At 41.3% G+C, this 23,325-nt stretch overlaps 1 protein-coding gene across 14 annotated transcripts in view; it reads left to right on the top strand.

Moving 5' to 3' along the window:
• Positions 1–23,325, top strand: part of SGCD (sarcoglycan delta) — a 543,191-nt gene that overhangs the window by 307,802 nt on the left and 212,064 nt on the right. For 7 of the 14 annotated variants that reach the window (XM_072023522.1, XM_072023536.1, XM_072023520.1 and 4 more), the window contains one exon: positions 6,082–6,260. The exons of 2 other annotated variants lie outside the window; for them this stretch is intronic. The gene's annotated coding sequence lies outside the window, so the exon portion shown is untranslated. Of the gene's footprint in view, positions 1–4,288; positions 4,428–6,081; positions 6,261–23,325 lie in introns of those variants that run through there. 5 more of the 14 variants (XM_072023537.1, XM_072023529.1, XM_072023530.1 and 2 more) reach the window with 2 other exon arrangements.

The following is a 23,325-nucleotide window of genomic DNA, read 5'->3' on the forward strand; positions in this document are numbered from 1 at the left end:
ATCTGGATTTCATTTTCAAAAATTATTTACTCTTATGCAGCAGTAGCAGCAAGACTTGTGCAGATTTTAGCATTTTACTTTTTACCTCATCACATTAATACTTATTTCTTCTTTCCCTGGATACCTTTATTTTTCAGTTAGATGACAAAAACAAACAAAATAAAAACACAGCATATAATTATATTAATTTCACCCAATGTATTCTCCATCTTGTTACTACCTACATTCTTTCATTGAGTTATCTTCTTGAGGAAGCCCATCACACCACCAGCCTCCACTAAATTTCTAAATCATGGGCGTTATCACCTGAATTACAGTTCTGCTATTTCACTATTTGTTTTGTTGGCAGGGAAGGAAAAAAAAAAACTCAAAGCAGCTGAGTGCCAGTATTGCTGGCAACTTCTGTTTTATTTATGTTTTGTACTGAGCCTTCGTGAATGACAAAGTATGTCTGGGGACACGGTCGTGGGCAATGCTCTAAGTGTTAGAGTTGGAAAGGTGCCATAGTTGCATTGCTACCAATTTTTTACCATTAGCCTTCCGGAAAGAAGGATTCAAAGTCTCATTTTATTCTCTTATTCACCAGTGTCACCTCTACACTAAATTAATGTAAGATCTTTACCAGAGATGGAGCTGACAGAATGAGATGTTGATCCTACAGCTTCCTTGGCGTGGCAAGAGCAGAGAAACAAATCCTATAAAACATAGAAGCCAGCCTCCCTTAGCTTTGAGCTATGAGGAGTCATGGGCATCCTTTGAGATAGTCAAATACCCTTCCTTTCAGCTGAAGCCACTGAATGTGTTGGGAGCATTTTAAGCCATATTGTCCTGAAGCTCCCTAGGAAACAGTGAGCTTGATCCTGAAGACAGGGCAAAATGCAGCAGCTGTTACTTGGCTGTACAGGGGCTAATGTCCAAGGCTGTAATTAGAAGATATATCTGCTAATGAATTGTTGTAATCCCCTGCTGTGTTCTAAGTCTGCTGTGGGATCTTTTTCTTGCACTTACAGAAGATACTGACCTTGTTAAATATTTAGCAATAAAAATGTGTTTTTTCCCTGCCTGTTTCACAACCTTTTTTTCTGGCTCTACCAGCTCCCCTGTATTAGTTTTGCGTGTTTGCCCAGGTGTAGCTCTAGGGAAGGAGGGTATTTACAAGAGTGCATGTGCTCGTGCTGCATATGCCTGACTGTTGCACGTGTCTGCATGGCTGTACACATGCACAGAGTTTTGATTTCCTAATGTCCACACTACAAGTAAAAGCCAAAAGAACTTTAATATTTAAGCAAGGAGATACGGTTTCAATTATTTTTAAGTCATCACACTCCTTAAATATTTAATCTTTCCCAAGCCCAACTAATTTCTTCAATTGCAGTTAGGTAGGTTGCAATTAATTTTTGATGAGACAAACTGATACTAATTTGAATATCTACTATACTGTAAGATTTGTTTGCAAATATGTTCAGCTTTCAGATACTGCTTTTTTGCCCTATAAAAAGCTGCAAATTCTCACTAATATAGTCACATCTGGCCACGAGGCCTGTACCTTGAGCTGTATGACGCCCAAACACAAGGATGACTGTGCTGGGTCAGATAAAGGTCCAGCCGGCTCCTGTCCTCGTCTTGACAGTGATCAATAGCGGACGTCTAAAGAAGAATATAAGAGCAGGACAAAGGTATAGCAAGGCTTCCTTTGAGATAGTCTCCCGTCCATCATCGATTCGTGGTCAGGGAACATTTCAAGGTAGAAGTGGCGTCTTCAAATTTAATATTTGAGCTGATTTGTTACATCTAAAGTGTATGGTGATTTTGTATAATTCATGCTTTTTATCAGTAAAGGACTGAAGTTCCTCTAAGGGAAATACTGTCTTTTTACTGGAAAACTGTCTTGTCTGCCTTTCTGATTAATGAGAACGTTTATATGCCTGCTTTTGTAGCTTGAAGACTGATTCGATGCATTTAACTATGTTAATTTAGGAATGTACCAGAATATTTAATTTAGGGTTCCTGAAACAGAATGTAAAACTCTGAATTGGTGGTATAACAAAAGTAATTTGTAGTTTGTCAGTAGCTACCTCCACACATCTGATTGAAGGAGAATGGGGGTGGTACTAAATTTTAGAACAAAAAGCAAATGGAAATGTGGGACTTCTAGTACAAGGGGCATTTCTGTGTGTTCAGATTTGATTTGATTTCAGATTGAAGTAATGCCAAATTTCCTGTATCTCCTGTGAACCACCCATCAACAGCTACCTTTACAGACATTTATGTGTATAAATGCATAAAATACATTTTGGATTAGAATCTTTCACATTTTACCTTTGAAACAAAGTTCCTGCAAGCTACGGGAGCTGCAGACTGGAACGAACATTTGTCAGCAGGGATGCCGGTGTCTGCCTCAATCTCCATCCATCACTCTGGGCTCAGGCAGTGGCTATCAGGATGGTTGGTTGCTAGAGCTGCCCAAAGTCAGAGATCCAAGGAACAGCTCAGGAGCTGTGTGCTGTGTTCTCTGGTTCCTGGCTTCCTGTTCTATGGTTTCCATGCACTTTAAATTTACTGTTCAGAAGCATTTGTCATCAGTTGGAAGCCTTTTAGATTGGTAAGAAAACTTCATTGGGCCTTAAAATTGTGTGATACTGAGATGGAAAAGAGAAAGTTCTTTTTGATTAATCTGATTTTTATTTATTTATATATATATATATATATATATACACTACACACTATTTCATTTTATCTGGTGCTGTTTTAGCAATAGTGGTGCTTGGTGGTCATGAAGACTGCAACATCCACATCAGTATCAATTCATCGAGTCACAAATTAAAAACCACAACTGACTTTTGATAAACTTTTATAAGAATGAAATTTCTATTCTGCCAGTGATTAACTCCAAGGTCCAGATGTAGCAACTAAATTAAACTGATGGAAAGAATTTCTCTGATTTGTGCGTACCTACTGGTGTTTAAGTGGTGCCACAGCTCATCAGTGATCATTCCTCTCTCAGAAAAGAAAAAAAAAATTGAGTCCTTAACCCAGAGAGTGGGAAGGAGACCTGAAATAGGGTAACATCCTCAGTGTAGGTTTTGTTTTTTAACTTTAGCCCTGCTTAATGTCATTTTGTTGGACACTGATTTTACAGATCTCTAGTGAACCCAAAACTTGGCAGTTTACTGGAATTTTCAGGTTACCTGAGCTTACTCAGAGGAGGGGAAGAACAGCAGACAGGCATGGGATGGACAGTTCTCCGTGAATGCAGGTGCAACCTTGTCCTAGTGAATACCAGTCTGTAGCTACTGAGTTTGCTGTGAACTGTACCAACTTTCCACCATGATCGTTAACTCCACTCCTTCACTTTACTGCTCACAGGAGCCCTGGCCACAGTTTTTATTTAGTTAAGTTGTACCGCGGGGGTGAGGGATGTCTGTAAAAAATGCTTGTATTGGAGAGATGGAATCAGTGCACAGTCACTGCATTTCATTGTGACCGAAGTTATTTTTCCCCATCATTTCCCTAACTCCCGTTATTTCCCAACCTCCAGCATCACAGAACATCAGGATTACTCCTGAATTTCAGACTGGCTCAGACAACTATTTGGCTGGAATCTGCAGCAGTATTTTCCAGCTCACTGCTGCTGCTGTGCTCTCATTCCCGTAATGGTAGTGGTTACAAGTGAGGGAAGCTTTCTCATTCTTTTTCTTTTTTTTTTTTTTCCTTGTCTTTTTTTTTTTTTTTTTTTTTTTTTTTTCCCTGGTCTTTGCCAAGAGCTGAAAGTGCACTCTCCTGCCCGTGCTGTAATTTATGATCCGCCCAGCAGTGCAGGAATTCAGAGAGCACAGAAAGTCTAAGTGCATGCATAGCAGCTTATTAAGGCAATGTGCCAACTTCTAACCAAAGAGATTTGCTTCAGATGAGAATTGGCAAACTGTTCTAAATAGGAGCTTTCAAAAACACATCTTTTCCAACCTGAGACCAGGCTCCTGCACTCAGTTTGCAATGATGATCTAGTCCTATTACTGGTTCTTCTACTTTTCAGCTCAGATAATGCTGTAGGTAATGCACAAAATGTAGAACTGATTTTTTTTCATGATTTTTGTGATACATTTTTATGAAGAAAAAAGAAAAAAAAAAAAAAAAAAAAGTTGTAACTGTGGTCCTCAGACAGAAAGCCCTTGAAAGCAGTAGAATCAGGTCTTGCTGCTACCTACAGATCTGCTACTGCCCATAAGTCTTTCGGGAACCATTTCAGTCAGCAGTCTGATTTCTCATATGTCTGTTGCAACTAAAGGCTTTACAGTTAGCCTGGAAGAGGACAGGAACTGTGAACTCCACTTTTTTTCCTTCATGTCTGAGTTCAAGAGATGCAGAAGACTTGAAAACGTGTGCCAAGAAATGCAGGGCTGGGCTCTGCTTCCCACCTCCTGTTGCAGGTATCTCACAGGCTGTTCCATACACCTTTATGTATGAGACATAGCATAAACCATTTGTCTAAGGTTCAGTGAAGTATTCAGTGCTAAATAAAGTGACTACACTTGGCTGTTCTGATCTGTGTGACCATGATAGCTATGTATACCTTTGGTAAAATAAATTAATAAAATATTGATAATGATTTTAAAAATGTAACATGATGCTAACTTTAGGTATGGGCAGTTTTGCACACTGATTAGTGTAATATTCTCTATTGTAAGCCCCCAAACTGACTAGGATTTCCAGCTGTAACCTGTTCCTGAGTTCAGGATTTTTTGTGAAGAAAAAAATTACATTTTTTGTAATGGGACTTTGTGGTATTTCAAGCTGTCACGGGCTTTCTCCTGTGTAGGAGACCTCTGAGAAATAAATGTATCCGTATCTTTTTTTTTTTTTTCCCCTTCTCTTTGCGTGTTTCTAAGCAAATTAGAGTCTGACTATGTTCATGGCTGCTGTGTTGAGCTAATGTTAGACAAATCATCTCTGAGCCTTGTTTATGGATACAAAACACCTGGCACTTCCACTTGTCACTCAGAGCTGTGGCTGTGCCCTGGAGAAGGCAGCAACAACTACCTAGGGGCAATCCCTTCCCTCCTCTTCCTCATCACCTGTGCTTTTCCTCCCTCGGGGAGCAGAGCAGGAAGAGGACCCTGACCCTGGCACTTCTGGAAGGGCTGTATGGCAAGCTGAGGCCAGCCGAAGCAGCCAGGGGATAGGGACTGAGGTGAGCTCACATCCTGGGCAATTGCAGTCCAAGTGAATTGCTTGCCAGCTAGTCAGGAGGCCAGATCCTGCTCTTCGTTTGCTCCTCATCTCACTTTGCAGGCCATATCGTCTATCTGAGGGAAGAACAATCCTTTGAATGTTTTCCCATGTGCCAGAGGAATTAGGGGTGACTAATACATGGCAGCAATGAACATACAGATGTTTGAACTTCTTAGTGCTTCTCCAAGGTTTTTGTGTGCTGATCGTATTGTTTCAAGGTGGTTGTGTTCAGTGATGGTGAGCTAGAAAACATGGTGATATTGAGCTCTCACCCTCCCAGAAATCCTTAGGATGTTTTTCTGTCTCTGACAATTGGTTTGGAAACAGAACTTCAGGAACATGTTGCTGAGGGTTGGGCTGACAGCCACTGCTTCCCATTGACTAAAAGACCTAATTTAATTGCCTGATTGGGAGCTTTGAATTTCCTGAATGTGAGCCATTTTAACAGTACAAAGTATTAAGACTGAGGCTGCATCCCTGCTTTTAATATGAAAGTTCTGTTATTCTGTGAAAAGTGCCATAGTGAATTAAAATATTCCCTATGGAGAAGAGTATTACTTACTTTCTTAGTATGATATCTGGCTGGAATAAAATGCAGCCAAGCTGGCATTCGTTTCATGGTGCAGTGGTGCTATTAAAGTATTGTAAAGCAAGAATAGCTTTGCACCACCGTTCCTGAATTCAAAGATTGCCCTCTGAAGGTGCCATGCATGATGGATTGTCACAGACTCTTTGTCCTGCCTTGACATTTCATTCCTATCAGATGTTGTCTTATGCTCTGCTCTGAATCTGCCAAACAACTGACCCTAGAATTTAATTCCACACCTTCTCCTCTCTCCTTTTTCTGAACAGCATCTTCTGCAGCTGAGGCTCTAACTTACTGGAGGACACTGCATCTTCCTCAGGGACAAGGGTGAGCTGGACCCTCTGGGGACCTTAGGAAGGAATTGTGGTTGGTGGTCACCTGGGGAACTTACTGCACACCAATGTTGCTCTGAAACGAGTTGAGTCCAACATTCACGTTTAGTAAGGTATGTCATTCCCCCCCCTGCTTTTGTCTTTGTACTGTTTTTTGGGGGATATCTACATACCGTGAAAATAGTAAGTTAGCAGCCTTTGTGTTTGTTGTTATATATGTGCCATGCTCATACTGCCTCAGTAAATAACCTTTGCTCTCTCTGAATTTGGAGAGCGTTCATCAAAACTGAAGTGTTTTTAAAGTCTTGGGCTCAAGGGGGTGCGTGTTTGTATCAAGTGTTTTATTGAACACAGTGCTCATTGATGGTTGTGTTTTGTTGATGATGTATACGTGCTGATAGACACCCTCATTTTGAAAGTCTCACTTGTTGTGTTTCACTTATGTCTGTAGTTCAGAGGGTCAGAGAGGAAAATAATAAACAATGCTGAAGTAGCCAATTTGTAATACAGCCCTGTGCTCCCCTTTGCGCTTGGTATATTTTCATTGTTTGCCAAGGACAGTAATAATACCAATTTCTTGCATAAGCTTACATGCCCTCTTTGTTGTGTGGCTTTTATAATTTTTACATGTGTGGAAGTTCTCAAATAACACAAAAACATTTCCTTTGTTATACTGTAAACATAGCAAGAAAATATGTAACCCATCTTTTAACAATAAATTGAAGGCCAGGACTTAAGGAACATACAGTAGACAAATCCTGTGCTGTAGAAGCATTTAGGGCAGTGTAGCCTCTGATACTGCAGTTTCTTTTCTGTAGGCCAAGTTGTTTCTGTGGAGGCAAAATTTGCTTCCAAAGAATAAAATTTAAAGTATTGGTTCCAAGATGCTCATAGAATGGCATCAGATGATGCTATCCTTTCTTATTTAACACATAGGTATTGACTTCTCTTTCATGACTGAACCAGCAGTATGGTTTGTTGACAAAATTATAGCAGCAATATAACACCCGTATTTGGTGTTAGTGGGGAAAAAAAGGAGAGTTAATACTTACTTAAAAGTCTCTAAGAAAACATGAGGCTATGCTTTCATTCTTCAGCTTTTGATATCATCACACCTGTAGTGTTACCTCTGGAAATTTAGGCTCAAATTTTCATGCTTCAGCCCTGCAGGTAGTGCTTGTGCACACAGGCAGCACTTGTTGGGAAGGGCTCTGGGGGAAGGGCTGTGCTGCTTGGAAACCATTGGCACCTGAAAGCTTGTACATTGCCAGAAAAATGCAATTCCTATATACCTTATGGTGCACATGTATATCCAGTGTTGCAAATACAGCTATTGGGAAGATCAGAAGGTCCTGGTGAGGAGACCAAACCTGTGGTTCTATCTGCTGCCCAGATGGGTGGTAGCTGAGACTTCTTACATCCCACAGCCCCTATGACATGGTGAGGATGAGCCAGAGTGACTGAGCAATGCTGCACAACCCGAGACCTGTGTCTGCTTGCCTCTGCCAGGCTGTACCAGAGCACTGGATTCCTACAGGTAGACCCAGATCGTGATGCCAGCTGGGATTCATTTACCTAGATTTTTGCTTAAGCTCCCTGTGAAGACAGGCATTTCTGGGAGGTGATTTGTGTTGAACATTTTGCATACCTGCCTTAAAATGGCTTCTGCAGGTACGTGCCTGTCTCCAGTAATTGTAGAAAAAAAGTTGGAATAGCTTAAATTATGTCCTTACCTTTTAAATGCTGAGAGTCAAGAAAGGTCTGTTCTGCCTATAGTATATATTATTAATCTGTTCAGGTGTTTCAAGAAAACCACATTGGTGTCAGGGAGGAGAGGTTTCTATTGTTAAAACCCCTGCAGTACTTGTTCTGTTTGTCTGTCTGCTACCATAGCATCTGTTTTCTAGAAGAGAAGCCTGTTAAACATCACTTAGGATTTTGTTGTCATCTTTACTTTTGTTTATTTCCAAGCTGTTGCTCTTGTGATTATAATACCTAAAGGAGAAGGCTGTAAGGGAGGTATTTCATAACCAAGAGAGCTTCTCAGCTCTTATGGAGAAATATTTTACTCTATTATAATGTAGAAATCACAGCTGTTTGTTTAGTTCTGTGTTTGAGATTTGTAGGTGAAAGCAAATGTATCTCCCCTTCTCTGTGTGTGTTCCACTGGGTGCACTGGGTGTCCCCTGGTGTGTGGGGATCCATTGCAGGTTGGTGTCTGCATTTGTGCAGTTGCAGCACAGGGGAATGAAGGGAGGACAAATTCCAGGGGAGTTACAATGTCCTGGTTGCTGCATTGCTGGTGTTGTTTCATGCAACAAAAGCAGTATTAATAGGATGGCCCAGGGAAATGTTACAGAGAACTATTAGCCTGTTCATAGGAACTATCCCTTAATGGTGACAGTAATGATCTCCAGGCCTTGGCTGTTCCATTCACCTGGACAAGTTGAGTTTTGTGAGGTTAGGATGTTTGGTTGGCAGTGACCTCAGTGCTGTCCCTGCTTTGAGCAGGCCAGCAGTGTGACGGACTCCCCACATCCTTCTCATCAGAATCAGCCTGACTCGGTTTCTGAGACTCACACCTCGGACTGCAGAGGTTGTGCGGGTGTGTTTGATACCCACGGCTGGAGGCATGGAGATAGCCTTGGCTGAGCTGCTGAGGAACCTATAGGGCAAAGAACGAGATTTGGATGTGGATCTGTTTGACTGAGGTTCCTGCTCTGATCTGAGCCAGCTTCTTTCATGTGTTTAGTTTAGTTAAGCAATTACAGTAACACCAAATGACATCACGATCCACATTTGCTCTGTATCTCTGCTGGAAATGGCAAAATATGTCCAGATAATGTTAACTGAACACATTCATCTTGCAGCATAAGTTGTTTGCTCACATGAGACAAGCTGATTCCCTTTTAGCAGCACTTCATTGTTTGTGATGATGGTATTCTTATTGTGTAAGGATTTTTTTTTTAACTGATCTGTAGATGAAATGTAGAGCAATATTTTTCCTTAAATTGCTTTAAGATTAGATTTTTAGATTAGTAGAATCAGGTTAGTAAAATGCTTTGTTCTGCTGAAAAAGCATATTCAATAAATATGTAAGAGAAAAATTTTAAGTAGACATTAACCATAGTTGATAAATTTTATCTTGCAAGTAGAATTGGAAAAACAAACAAACAAAAAAAAACCCCACCTACATTCATTTAATGTTTTATGGATCTCATAGCAATTAATTGTCTTCATTACATAGGCATAAATCCTCAGTGTAATTCAGCTATTTCAGATGAATTGCTTTGGATATTTTGCTTCGTTTAGGCTGTAATTTTTTATTTTTTTTTTAAACTTTAATTCCAACATTACATTTTTTATTTTAACCGCTCCAAAATATTTTGTAAATCAGCTCAATTAACAAAATTTCATTTTATTATAGGACAGTGTAGAGGCAGTGTTGCAACTGTGATGGTATGATACAGGTGAGGCAAAGAGAGGGTGTAGCTGTATATGCAAGCCCTTCTTGACCTATAGCAGTGCAGTAAGCAGCTCTGCTTTTCTCATTCCCTGTATTTGGTCAAAAAAATTACTGCCTCTCTCTTCAAATTATTCTTGCTTTTTACGTAATTTCATTTATGAAATCAGAAACAAACACTGATTTTGCATGTCTCTAAGTGTGGATGTCAGTAAGATCATAATGTGATTTTTCCAATGGCTTGATGAGGGGTGCAAGTCTACTGGCTGTGTCTGAATACATCAGTGAAATTCTCTTTCTGTTTTATTGAAGGAAACATTCACTTGGAGTGTGAGGGGATATCTGCTTGAATTCCTCAAGTTACGTTTTCAGTAAACTCTGTTTTTCTCAATTGGATTTTCCACACCAAATAAGAAAATAGAACTGGATACAGAATCACTTTCTCTCTATAAATATATATATTTATCTATTAATGAGCACTCTGAGCTTGTTCGTATGAGTAATATTTATGCAAATATTCTCTAGTGTTTATCTGAACTGTTTTGCCAGGGTGAGGAAATAAAATGGCTATTATACTTGCATGTTTTGTAGCAAGATCAGCAGACTGGCTGTTAACGTATCAATTCCATTGATGACACCACTTCTGCAACCCTATTCACTCTGCTTCTCCTGACAGGGCTTTTATTGAATCCATCAACCTGACACATATCAAAGCACAATTTCTGATAAAAAATATCTTGGTGTAAAATGAATTAAAAGCTGATATCAGCAGCAGAACTGAGTTGAATTTCTGAAAGAAAATAAGAAACTCCAAAACTAACATCGAATTCTTAAGATATCAATCACAGAACAGTAATATAATAGTCCTTTACCTGTAGTCTTGAAATACTGAGAAGTCAATGGATCTGCCCTAAGTCATATAAATGGGCTTGTTCCTGGGCTGTCACCTTACAGCTCTGCCTTCTGGACTTCAGAGAGCGTGATGAAGTAGTGGTTAATTTTCTCCTGGAGACCTTTCTCCTGTAAGGACCAAGGACCTCCTTGTAATTACTTTGCACTCTGGTCTTTGAGAAATTTGAAGTCTGAAAGGAAAATGTTAACCAAGGTCTGAATGGAGTAAAGCTTCTTTCTCACAGCAGATGCAGCAGTTCAGAGCCCCGTACCACCACTGAGCTGCTGCTTGGCAGCCCCTGGGCCACGGGCTGGGCAGAGTCAAATTAGGGTGGAAACTTTGGGCTGCAGACATTTTGGAATTGCCTGGCTCAAAACCTTCTGAAAACACATTCCCATATCTGCTTGCAACCTTCCCGTCTATCTGTCTCTCCTCATCCTGCTTTTCTATCCCCTTCATTTTGCGTTTCTTAGATAAGCAGCTTCAGACAAGGCTGCATTTGCTCTGGTACTTCTCTCACTGTGCCCCAGCTCACTTACCTCTTATTTTTGGCTAGCCCATGCTATAAAGTGCAGCTAATAATAACCATGCTTTTTGCTCTGTGGCATGTCTGCTCTTGGATAAGTCTCCACTGGCAGTTTGCAGCCTAGCAGCGAGGAAGAGGAGGGCAGCCAACAGTTGATGTGGAAAATTAATTATGAACTACCATCCTCCTGCCATGTGGTTAAGGCAGCTCTGCTTTCCAAGCTTTACATCCAGCCTTGCAGAAAAGAAATGAAAATACTGTCTTTCCTTCCTAGAACAGTGGGGGTTTTGCCAGAACAAAGCTTAGTGGAGAATGTCACATGTGGGCCTGATGATTCAGGATGCTTGAGAGCCTTTACTGCTCCGCCCGTACTGTGACATCACCCAGGAAGTCATTTTTACATCTTGTTGGACAAATGCTGGCTTAGTTGCACATCCAGTTGGTTACAGCTTGTGTCTGTGCTGAGGAAGCCACCCGTGTCCCATGTCAGTAAGTAGTTGGGAAGCAACATTTTGTTTTCTTTGTCGTGGCAACTTGGGTACGTTCGGGTTCAGATGAGCTACAGCTTGTCATGTTTTCTGAATTTGAGAGTGACTAGGAAAAATCCCATCAGGATGACACATTTATTTTACAATGATCCACAAAAGTGGCCTGTGATGTACAAAGGGAGAGTCTGACAGGCATCACATAGCCCTGGGATTGTAATTACCAAAAGGAGCAGTTCTTTCCCTGAACAACCTCTGTCTTAAGGATCACAGAAATAATTGCTGGAAGCTTCAGTACCATGTGTACTTTGGGAGCCGTTCTGGTCTCATAATTGCGTGCTGGGTCCTGCTGGTTTTAGTTGAGCACTGCAGAACTGACACAGCACAATTTATTTAAGTGCCAAAGATGCCCTTCCTTGGATAGTTCTGTGAAGTGCATGAAAGAGCCCAAAAGAGCTAGAAATTTGGAAAGCCCTGACAACTTTTGAAAGGGGGCATTTGGGGCTTAGAAATTATCATTTGTTTTAACTTTCTGCAATTAAACCTTCACTTAGTCTGAAAGGATTCTAGAAGCATGCAATGGAAACAGACTTGCAAAGCCACAGCAGAAGCTGGTGTGGTGAAGCTACTTTGCTGTGTTAAACATGTCTCTTTAGCCCAGAAAAAATTATCTGGGCTCTTCAAGTTTTCAGTTAAGATACCAGAATTCTCCACTTTGTACTTTTTTATCATGAAAAATGGTTGTGGCTCCTGACTAATTTGACAGTTAACTGAAAAATGATGCTGTGAGAAAAGAGGTAGGATTTTGTAATGGGCCAAATTCCTGCCTGGTAGAAGTCACTGACTTAAATCACAATGGGATGGCTCCCAGGTTTCTCTGCCCGAGCTCTGCCTCCTGATCAATAGAGACCTCTTTCTAGTGCTGTTGAAATGTTTTGTTTGTTATTTATTTAGTTCAGCCAAGAGTCTGTATTTGGAAGCCCAAAACTGTTGTACAATTTCTTTAGATGCACTGTTAATAATTATGAATATCTTTAATGAAGGGAAGCTGAAACATACTGAAAACGTTTGAAAATAAGAGAGAATGTGTGCAGCCAAACGTTTGCTGTGAATTGAGAGGTCTTTTTGGCATCATTTAATGGGAGCTTTCTAGTTTGTAGTTTTTATGGTGAATCTATAGAAAATGGCAACAATTAAAAAAGTGGGATAGCTGGTTGTGAATGGAAGAAGTTGTCTCTGGGAGGAATGGGGTGTTGAAGTGAGCTGGGTTTTTGTGCCTGTGCTAATGCCACCAGCAGCTTCTGCCTCCAGGTACTGGGAAGGGGTCGCAGAGCCCCTGCTGACTCTGGCATCCTCTAAGCAAGGTAGCTTCATATTCCTTCACCACAGAAAACTCAGTCTTCTGTTTTCTCCCAGTAGTTGGTTGATGATGGGGGCATGTGTCTATGTTTTGCTTCTCTGTAAGGTGGTTTCAGTAGCTCCATTTATATCTTGCTAGTCAAACTTAGTGCCTCTGGATGTTAGCAGACCTCTGCCTTTTTCCCCACCTCAGGAGCTGGCCCTTGATTTTTTAGGAGATAACCCTCCCTTCCTTTCTTCTAAATTTTGTCGTGCTTTCCATTTTTAACATGGCATGGGGGAGGAATTCTTCATTTTGCATCAGATGTCATACAGAGTCCTGGGCTGGGGAGCAACCTCACGGATTGATGTGTGCTCAAGCTGCGTCACGATGATGCCGTCACCCACGCAGATTGAAAAGCTGAAAGCCAAGGCATACAGAGCAAAGCCTGCAGAAGGCAAGCAGAGCAAGGCTGAGATGCACGCCGTTCCCAAGCAGGCCTCGAGCCTTTGTCATGTACGGTAGGCAGTCAGCCTCCCTTATGCCCAGCAGTATTCTGGAGGTCTGTGCCACTATTCTGGTGTAGAATAAGTAAAGGTAAGAATTCAGTGAGGTTCTTACAGAACCTTTTGTTTTTACTTATTTATGAAATCGGATGTGAAAAGTGATGTTGGCTGCCAACTGAGGGGACTTTCCCAAGGGTTACCATGTTTGTGGCTGAAGTAAGGAGGCTGTAGGTTGTGCTGGGCTGATGCTCACGTCCCAGTCTTTGTTGGCTTTTCTCCTGACATTTTCACTGCCTGTTGGTCTCTGCTGGAGTGGTACACGCACTGCGACTGATGACTGCCACCAGGGAGGAAGCTCCCTGAGTTAGCAGGTGGGGCTAAGTGGTGGGTGCTCGGCTGTGTAGTCTGGTACTAAAGACAGGCACCCCCATAAAGGATGAGTTCATATGAACAATCAGCAGCAGGAGCAGGCTGGGTGCCCCAAATAACAGCCACTGTGCCTTGGGTGAGCACTGTGAGTCTGTGTGTTGGAAAGCAAGCGTGCTGCATACCAGGTTGCCTTTTTCCAGAAGGTGAACCATTTGTGCAGGTGTTTCTGGGATGATGGAACTCCGTCAGTATCAGCAATGAGGTTTGTGCTCGTATGTGAGCCCACGTTGTGCAACTGCACCTCTGTCATTCGCCCATCGAGGCCCCTGTACCTGTTGGTGTGCTGGAGCTGGCTGGGGAGGATGGCCAGGGAGGTGGGAGGACATTTAGCCCTATGTGCTCTGCAGCTCGCTCAGATTAATGCCTCTCTCCTCATTTTAGGAGCACTGAAAGTTTCCTCTGCAATGGTCTTAAAGATGGCAAAACAACAACAAGAAAGTGTTCCTCATTAGGAAGGCTTGCAGGCACCTCTCCTCGGCTCGGGAGCAAGGGAAAGAGGGGTAGGCAGCCCTGCACTCTGCTCACTTTCTGTCTGGGAGGAATTTCTCGTTGTTAATGATTAATTCAAACGTTTCTTGTCATGAGTACAGTGTGCACAGAGTGATAAATCTGTGGTGGGTTAGAGGTTGAGGTTGCTCAGTGCTGACAATTAGTTTGAGCCACAGGCTTTGCTTTCATTGGCATTTTCACAGCATTAACCCAGACCTTGTCAATTAAAATCCAGACACATTTTGATGAGGGACATCTTCTTCTAATGATAATTGTAATAATATCACTTTTATTCATTTAAGACCTGTCAGGCAGGCCGTGTTTCCTGGAAAATAACTGCCCAAGTTTCACATTGCCTAAATAACTAGGAACTATCTTTCAGTTTTTGAGCTGACATTTCATCAAAAATAACAAAAAGCAAATGAGGCTGTAGCTGTTCATCTTTGAACACTTACCAACTTCAGTCAGGGTAATTTGACTTTATCTGCTAAAATAAGCAGATTTATTAGCCTTCACTTTGGAGGCTAATAAACAGTGGATAATTGCCTAAAGTTGATGATGGGAATTTATATTATTTATTATTGGATTTTCTAGCTATTTTGACAGCATAGCTCCAGAGTATGTCCTAGGCATTGATCCATTTATGCACCTCACCTGTTCATTAGATGGAGGAAAAAACTTGAGTAAGGGTTGACTCAGGAACTTGTTTGAGTTGCACAAGTCTGCAGTAGAATAAAACCCAGAAATCTTGTCTTCTAGTACATTAACTGCAGTAAGTTTTCTTATGTCATTGTTGTTGTTGTTGCTGTTGTTGTTTGTTTTCTGTGATTAAGTGTCTGTAAATATTATATTTAGAAACTTTCTCAGGCCATAAAAATTAATATTTAGTTGGGATGGGAGTGATGTGTCTATCAATTGAAAACCCTTTGTAGTTTTATTTTAGCATGGTGTGAAAAATAAAACAAATGTCATGTTTAGTTTTGTACAGAATAGTATTTTTTATTTCTCTGAAAGGCCGTTCATAAGTGAAATCCTTTACAAAAAGCTAGGGTAGCAAAGCAAAAAGCTAGTATCAAGTAAGGCTATATCTAGATCTAGCAATGTGTTCAGTCTGTGCTCATCCATATGGGTGGAAAGTGCTGCAAATCTTTATTTAGACATTCCCTTATTTCTCTGCTATGATGATCAACAGCCCCCAGCAAGATCATATTTATTTATTTCCTTTATTTATCATCTCACTCCTCTAGAATCTAGGTTCTTCAAATAGTCAGCATTTGTTTATTTAAAAATTTCATCAGTGTTATAAACATGCTTCTTCTCTGGCCCTTCTCTGAGCAGTGTAGAAGAAGGAGCTCTGATTAATTAAAAGCACCTCTAGGTGATGCCATAATATAAATAACAATAAGTCTGTGTTATTTCTATGGCAACTGGAATAATGCCACCAGTTGTTAGTAGTTCAAAATTCAGGACATAGCAAGGACTCTGAGTAGGAAGCCCAGTCACAAAATATTGCATTAAAAGCAGTTGAGGAACAATAACCAAGAAGTGAATTGCACTTGTGCTGCAGTGACAGTATTCTAGAAGTTCATGGCTGTACTTTTAGTAAATTGAAATGCTAACCCACCTCCTTTCTGGTAAGGCTCTGATTTTGGTGGTTGGTTTGTTTTTCTGTTTGTTTTGCTTTTTAATCATTCCAATACGAATTGGCAAGCCTACAGTCTGCATTCTGGTGCGTATATAAATTGTGCAGACAACAACATAGCTCGAGGGCTGTAAATATTATCACACATATTTCTAGTGAGCCTTTAGCAACCGAGCTGTGTGCTTGTCTATCATTAGTCTCGTTCTTTTAAGAGTGCATTTATAAGCACTGGAGTGATCAATAAAACCTGACCTACCTTTGCAAGTTAAATAGGCCTGATTTAAACGGCCAGCTTAAACAGATTCAAATTTGCTAACAGTGATTTAAGAGCAAGCAAGGTCCATTTACATTCTATTTTTTTTTCCACTTCTGAAGTTTGGATTGCATTGGAAAATCTGTCACATTGTACATTTGAGCACGGAAGTTGCAGCTACTACTATCGAACATGCCATTTTGTAGGAACTGCCTTCTTGTCTTGCAATTCAGTGCATCATACTGGAAAGGTAATATGATCTGTAGGCGTGGAACTGTGCAGACTGAAGTCTCCATGAACCTTGACTCTAAGCAGCGTTTTCTGTTGGTTGCTGTTGGTCTTAGGGAGGTGTCTGAGGGGAAAAAAAATGAATATAAAATAAAAAATGCATATAAAAAAATCCGATGACTGGATTAATGTATTAGTATCTGCTGAAGCAGTTACTAATAAGCATTATTATTAATTAACCATTTCATTCCTAAATTGTTTCATCTATCTCCATGACCAGTTTAAGCCCTACCATGCTTGGTGCTGGAGGGTGAGGTGGTACATGACTCCCTGGCCCAAAGAGTTTTCATGCTACGAGATGAAGTGCAGTGGGTGAGTGATACACATTTGCCAGGGAGCGGGGGGGGGGGGTGACAGATGGAGCACAGCGGCGAAGATGAAGGATGCGCAGAGCTCCGTGTGGTGCAGGGCATCGATGATCAAAACTCCTCTTTGTTGTGCCTGTGCGATGCTCATGGCAATCAGGGATTTGGTTTGCTCAGACTAACTCCTGCCTTGTTAACTAAAATTTCTTGATTATTTCTGTCTATATCCATCTGCTGCCTCTGTTCTGTTAGAGCTGCAAATTCCTTAGGGTTCAGAGCTTTTTGGTTTTGTGTTTGTGCACTACCTAATTCAGTGGAGTCCTGGCCCAGGGTTAACACAAGAAGCTGTTAGCAGGAGCATTTACACATGAAAATAAGACATTGGAAAAACAATTATTTTTCACTTTCTGATTATTTGCATTCCAATATTTGCTAAATTTTTGAAACTGATAAATGATTTAAATAAATGATACATGATTAAAATTATTATAATAATGTACTTTACCACAAATAATTTAATGCAGGAAATGCTTTTTTTTTTTTTTTTTATTTGTATGTGGTTGTTTATGTATGCATCTGTATTTGTCTGGCAAATAGATTTTATCCTACAGCCTGCTGGCTGTCACTTGCCTAGGTGCTTATTCATATTTTATATAGCTCTCCCATACATTTGCATACATAAATATACACTTGTTTTTAACACCTGTTGGCATCCTTTAATTATATATCGACCCTGAGGCTGCTGGCTTTGAGGTTCGGGCAGCCAGAGATAGCTGTATGTTATGTATTGTTCTTCTTTCCCAAGACCTGAGTCCGCTTTGCACTGACCTGCCAGCTGAAATTTACCCTCCTGGCGCAAAGCCACAGCTAAGTGCCTTTCAGCGAGTTCTCAGCTATAATCCTGAGCTGATTTCTGGGATGCAATTCACTGCTACGGTTATCATATCAAAAGGGAGTGATTTACATTTCCTGCACGTCTCGGTGTTGCCAGCCTCAGAATGCTGCAGAAAGAAAGTTAACACAATTTGATAAAATAATGAAAATGAGACTATTTACAGTGTTGCATCTTGCAGTGTACAGGAATTTGATGCAGACACAAAGTTGGCACTAAATACAAATTTAGGATGTGCATAGATCTTAATTTTGGGACTTTTTTTTTTTTTTTTTTGGCTTGGGAAAAAATAGGAAGATTGTATGTAAAGGCTGAATGCGTGGAGAGCTGTATGCTCGCCTTTGTGTGTCTTTTCTCTTTATCTTGCTCTCTTATTGTGCTGTCCCTTAAACCGCTCTCTTCTCTATATTCTCATCCAAAATAGTGTTAGCATAATACATTATCTTTGTTTTTATCTGACCCTCTCAGTCCTCTGCAGTTTTCTCTCTGAAATGGCATTGGAAATTATGCCGGCATCATTTATACAAAGTGAAACACTTTATGTTGAAATATTTTAAGCACGTCCATAGTGGAAATGCCATAGGAGTGGAAGGGCTGCAGTGTTTGCTGCTGATTCACATTCAGCTGCCTGTATTTGTATGCAGAAGCAGACTCGTCGGAGGCCTTACATTCATTTCCTGTATATCAATTACTTATCAGTAATACTCAAAGCCAATTAAGGAATTGGAGGGAGGTTGTAGTGCTGAGTGTGGCCATGCATTACCTGTCTGAAGGTCTACAGAGCTTGGATATGAGTTGAAAGGTCCCTTTTCAGAGTTTTTTGTGGGTTAGGCTGCATACGTTTGAGTTTGGAGAAGTAAAGGATTTATCTGCTGCAGATGACTGAACTGGTGACGTTACTCATCGCTGAGCCAGATTCCTGCAGTCTTGTCTAACTTCTGCTTTATTTTCCTATTTTTATGAGCACCTCTCTTGAACATAATTCATTGTGCTGCAATGAGTAGTTGTGTAAAACGAGCGCTCAATGAAAATAGAGTGGGCAAAGCACTGTCAAATTTATTGCACTTTATCCTTCTCACTTGAGGTTTTGATGCTGTGCATTTGCTGCTGAAACCACAAAAAGGTGCACCACTACTGGAAGCTTGCCACCACTGGTCACTGCTCCTCTGCAGGGTTTCCTGTAGTCCCAGGTCATGTTGGTTTTAGTTATTAGCAAGCTGCCAAAATTTACTAGCAGGTTGTTCTGGACCAGATATTCATTCCCTCCCATTTCATTTTTCTTTTCTTCCCTGCATCTCAGCAGAGAAATCTCTTTTTCATGTCTGCATTTTACCTAGCTTTAAAAGGTTTGAAGCTTTTCTTCATTCTCTCTTACCTTTAGCAAACCTTTTAAAAGCAGATCATCGATGTTGACTGCACCAGGAAAATACCACTGTCACCTTGATTATTTTCTGTGTCTGACCTCCTCTTCCTCCTAACTTTAGGTACTGCTTCTTGTCATCTTTGATTTCATCATTTTCTTTTCTTTTTTATTTTTTTCTTCTTTTCCTTTACTGTCCACAAAGATTTGCACTGCCTGCTACTATCACCTCACTGCACTATTTGAATCTTAATAGAAGTGCCTTGGGAAGAGACTACCCTTACTTTTCAACTTAATACTTCTCTTAATGTATGATATCAAAAGCAAAGATCATTTCAAATTCTGGATCCTGGAAATTAAAATGAACATGATCACATTTTGCTATCCAAGATGTAATGTAAACTTCAGTGGAAGTAAAACCACAGCATTGGTGCTTTTTATCTTGGCTGGCATACAGCTACTAAGGGCACTTCTTTGCATACTTCATCCCTGATAAAAAGGGATGCTCTGCATCTTACTCTCCATCCCTCGCACTCACCACCCCCCACCCCAATGCTATCTTTTTAAGAACTGATTTCCTTAGGGAGTTGTTAATGTTCAAGGCTTTTTTCCTTGACATTTTGGACAACGATGTGACAACACCAAGTGCATCTATTACTCTTCGCTGGAAGCTGACTAAAGCAAAGGACTTGATGGATAATGGCCACATTTTCCAGCAGTGCCTGATGTACGTGTGAGAATGACTGAGTGACCTGCATATAAAACCAAACTGTGTCGTGCATAAGTCTAAGTGCAGAACTAGGAAAGAAGACTGAGAACAGGTAGTCTTTCATCACAAATTCCTTCTTTTGCTCGCCTTCTCTCTCTTGTTGGAAATCTGGTGCTTTGTGTTGCAGCAGTGCAGGCGGTGGTATGGGAATCTGTAATCTCCTTCACGGGAAGGGAAGGCAAAGGGCAGCAGGTTCATATCACACAGGGAGCTTTGAGAAAAGGAGGTTGTACAAGTGAAAACAGAGCATCTCTTCACCTTTGGCTGCTGAAGAAAGCTGATTCTCTCTTGCCTTGAGTTGTCGATTTACACCTGTGCAAATTGAATGTAAAGGAGCATTGGCTGGAGCTTGTGCTTGGTGTTGCTATGGGTTCCTGAAGCTTTCAGGAGAAAAGGAAGGGAGAGATGGAAAGTGCTGGGGATGGCTCTGGCTCTGTATGTGGGAGTTGGACAGCTGTTGGAGTGCTGTGTCCCACCAGAGCTCCCTTGCTGGCTGAGCTGTGAGGTGAGGTGTGCTGGCTGGGATGCTGTGCGTTTGGTGCTTTGCTGGGTGCTGTAGACATTCTGCTGAAGCTGATACTGCTCTGCTTTATATTTAACAGCGTATAATTGCCAGAGTTGGTTTTGAACTCATACAGCCAGGGTGGTGGGATTGAGGGGGATTAGAGCAGAGAGGGAATGGGATGCTCTTCTTTCCTTGTCCCTCAAGACATTGCCTAGGCACGCTCTCCAACCACTGAGTTATGTCCCCTTCCATTTTCTCTCTCTGCAAGACCATTATGTGAAATGATTGAGGATTCAAACAGCTTCCCTGGAACTGTGAAGGAAAAGTGTGAGTGCTTTTACCAAAGACATAAAGGGGGTAAGACCAGCTGCATTTGCAGGTGGAGAAGCAGGACACAGGGAGATGATGGATAGTGATTCAGCTGTGTCTAACCCCTGAGCAGCACGTCAATAGTCTCTGGCATGGTCGAACTCCCCAAACCTTTGCTTTGCTGAACTGCTCCGGAATATAATGAAAATACATACTTTTTATGACCAATTATTGTACGGGCTTTTAGTCTCAGGCAATAACTTACAGGTGAGATTTCTGTGGCACAGTGAAGTCCATTTCATTCTTGATGTTGTAACAACCTGAACTACAGTCTCTGCATCAGGAGAAAAAGGTGCTCCAAGCAGACCTTGAATGTTTAATTTCCACAGAGGACACACTCATAAATGTTTGTGAACAAATGGAAAATTGCAATGTACCAAGAGAAGAAAATAGCAGAAAAGAAAAACAGAGCCCAGGTTGAGCACCTGTTTCTGGAACAATTTTTCTGTGGATAATTCAGCTGGCATCTAGGTGCTTTGGATATTCTGGCTTTCCAGGAGTGCTCCATCACCCTTACCTGGCATTTTGTGAATATGAGTAATTTGCCAGATGGGAGGTAATCAGGGGCCCTGTCAGCGACCCCGCATGTTCCTGCATCAGGTATAGATGTACAAGGGAAATCAAAGAGCACTCGGCAAGCACTGCCTGCTGTCAGACTTGTTTTTAAGTTTGTAGAAAACAGCAAGGTCTGCAAAACTTCCTTTCCTCTACCTAATGGAGATTATAAATGTAATAATGTTTACTTGCTGTGCTGTAAACAGGGTGCTGTATCTGTGATTGACATTTGCAAATCTGCAAGTAATTCCTTGCATGGTTTCAAACAACAATAACAAAAAATCACAAAAATGTTCTGCAAAGAAATGATGATATCCCTTGTGTCTTATTATACAGCATTTTGCAGAGATACTGGTGGCTGTAATGAGGAGGTTGATATACTTCCCCACTGTCACAGCATTAAAACCTAATTGCCCCCAGGTTTCTTGATTATCTCCAACACAGCTGTCATGTTGCCCCTTTGAAAAATGAACTGACATCACACGCACAAACTTCAAAAGGTTGTTTTTTTTTTTCCTGGAAACAGGCAAAATGATTATCAAGCAGTCTCTGGTGTGTTTACCAAACTTGCTGGAATATTGTGTTGAATTGGGCCCCTGTTGCTTCTATATCACAAGATAAGCGATTATTCAGGTTTCCTGTCACACTTGTGCATTACCACACTGTGGCTCCTGCCAATATTTTCTGCTTGCTGCCTACATACATAAAAGTGTTATTCAACAGGTGGAACAGGGGCTCTGCCTTCCCAGGACATAATCCTCTCTGTCGCTGTAGGAAAGGTGTCATCAGAGCCCTCCCATTGTGCCGCCTGTAAAGTGGAAGCGGTAATGCTGTCCTTTTCCTATTACATGTGAGGAGTGCTTGATCCAGGAACAATGTGTTGCTGCTGTTCAAAATGGGCCCATTTTCCAGGAAAAAGTAATATAAGAATAGTGAAAATAGCTCATTTTTTGAACTTCTGCTAAGTATGAACTCTCTTCCTAAATAACTTACTATAGCTTTCCCTTTAATTGGAGATATTTCTAACCCATCTCGTCCCTTAGAATAGCCCCTGATTGATAAGAAGGATTTTCAAAACACTAATCACCCAGCTGCCTATGGCTTTTGGTAGGAGTTCAGCAGCTGATTTCCCTTTATGGCTTTACTGTTAATCTCCCATCGGTTTAATCTCCCAAGCAGATTCGTGTGCTACACGCGCGCACCCAGCTGGTTCCAGCACAGCACCAGCACTGGTTTACAACTCAGTGAACCACGCTGGGCTGAGCAGGAGCATTAGGTTTGAGCTTTTGTAAGAGTTCAGGGGAAAATGGCTTGATTGTAGGTTCCAGTTGTCATTGTATACCCCTCAGAGGGTTAAAAAGAGATTTTTACAATGGTCAAAATAGATGTGGAAAAGGACAAAACAAAGTGCTTCAGCACTTTGGAAAATCTTTAAATTTGGCAGGTATGGCTGTCAGGAGCAAGTTCAGTTCAGGGTTAGGGTTAGTGTTGGTGCAGGACTTTGGTCTCATAGCCAGGTCCAGGGCCAGTGGAGATGAAGGAGTGGACAGAGACTGAAGATGCTTCCTCACCGGGACATGCTTGGTCTCGGTGTTGGGAACCTGCTGTGGCCCCACAGAGCGGCGTGCCCTTACCCTGGTGCAATGGGAGGGAGACTGCAGCTAGCAAAGAGAAATCAGGTTGCCTCATCCTCAGGAAGACTTTATTTCACTGCTTAGGCTTTAGTTTGAAAATAAATCCTTCCCTGTCCCCCAAATCCTTTATGTTTATTTTAGAAGGCAGAAAAGTGCTCAACCAGCTGAAAAGAGCATAATGATGACAGGTAAGTGATGCCTAGCCTGCTCCAGGTTTGTTGTGCACAGCACTAAGTGGTTTTGTTTGTGTAAATGACTTACTAAAAAAGAAGAAAGCTTGTAGTCATTTATAAGCCACGCTGCGACTGAAACAACCACCAAGTGGGGTCGCCAAGGGAATTGCCCTCGGCCTGGGAATCGGGGCTGGCATGGGCAGTGTTGCCCTGACTAACCTGCCTGCCTGCAGTGGGGAGGTGGGTTTTATTTTTTTCTGGAGGAGTGTGAGGGAGAGCAAATGAATTAGCAGCCCCCCCACAT

This window comes from Anas platyrhynchos, chromosome 14, assembly GCF_047663525.1.
Source record: "Anas platyrhynchos isolate ZD024472 breed Pekin duck chromosome 14, IASCAAS_PekinDuck_T2T, whole genome shotgun sequence".
Taxonomy (NCBI): domain Eukaryota; kingdom Metazoa; phylum Chordata; class Aves; order Anseriformes; family Anatidae; genus Anas; species Anas platyrhynchos.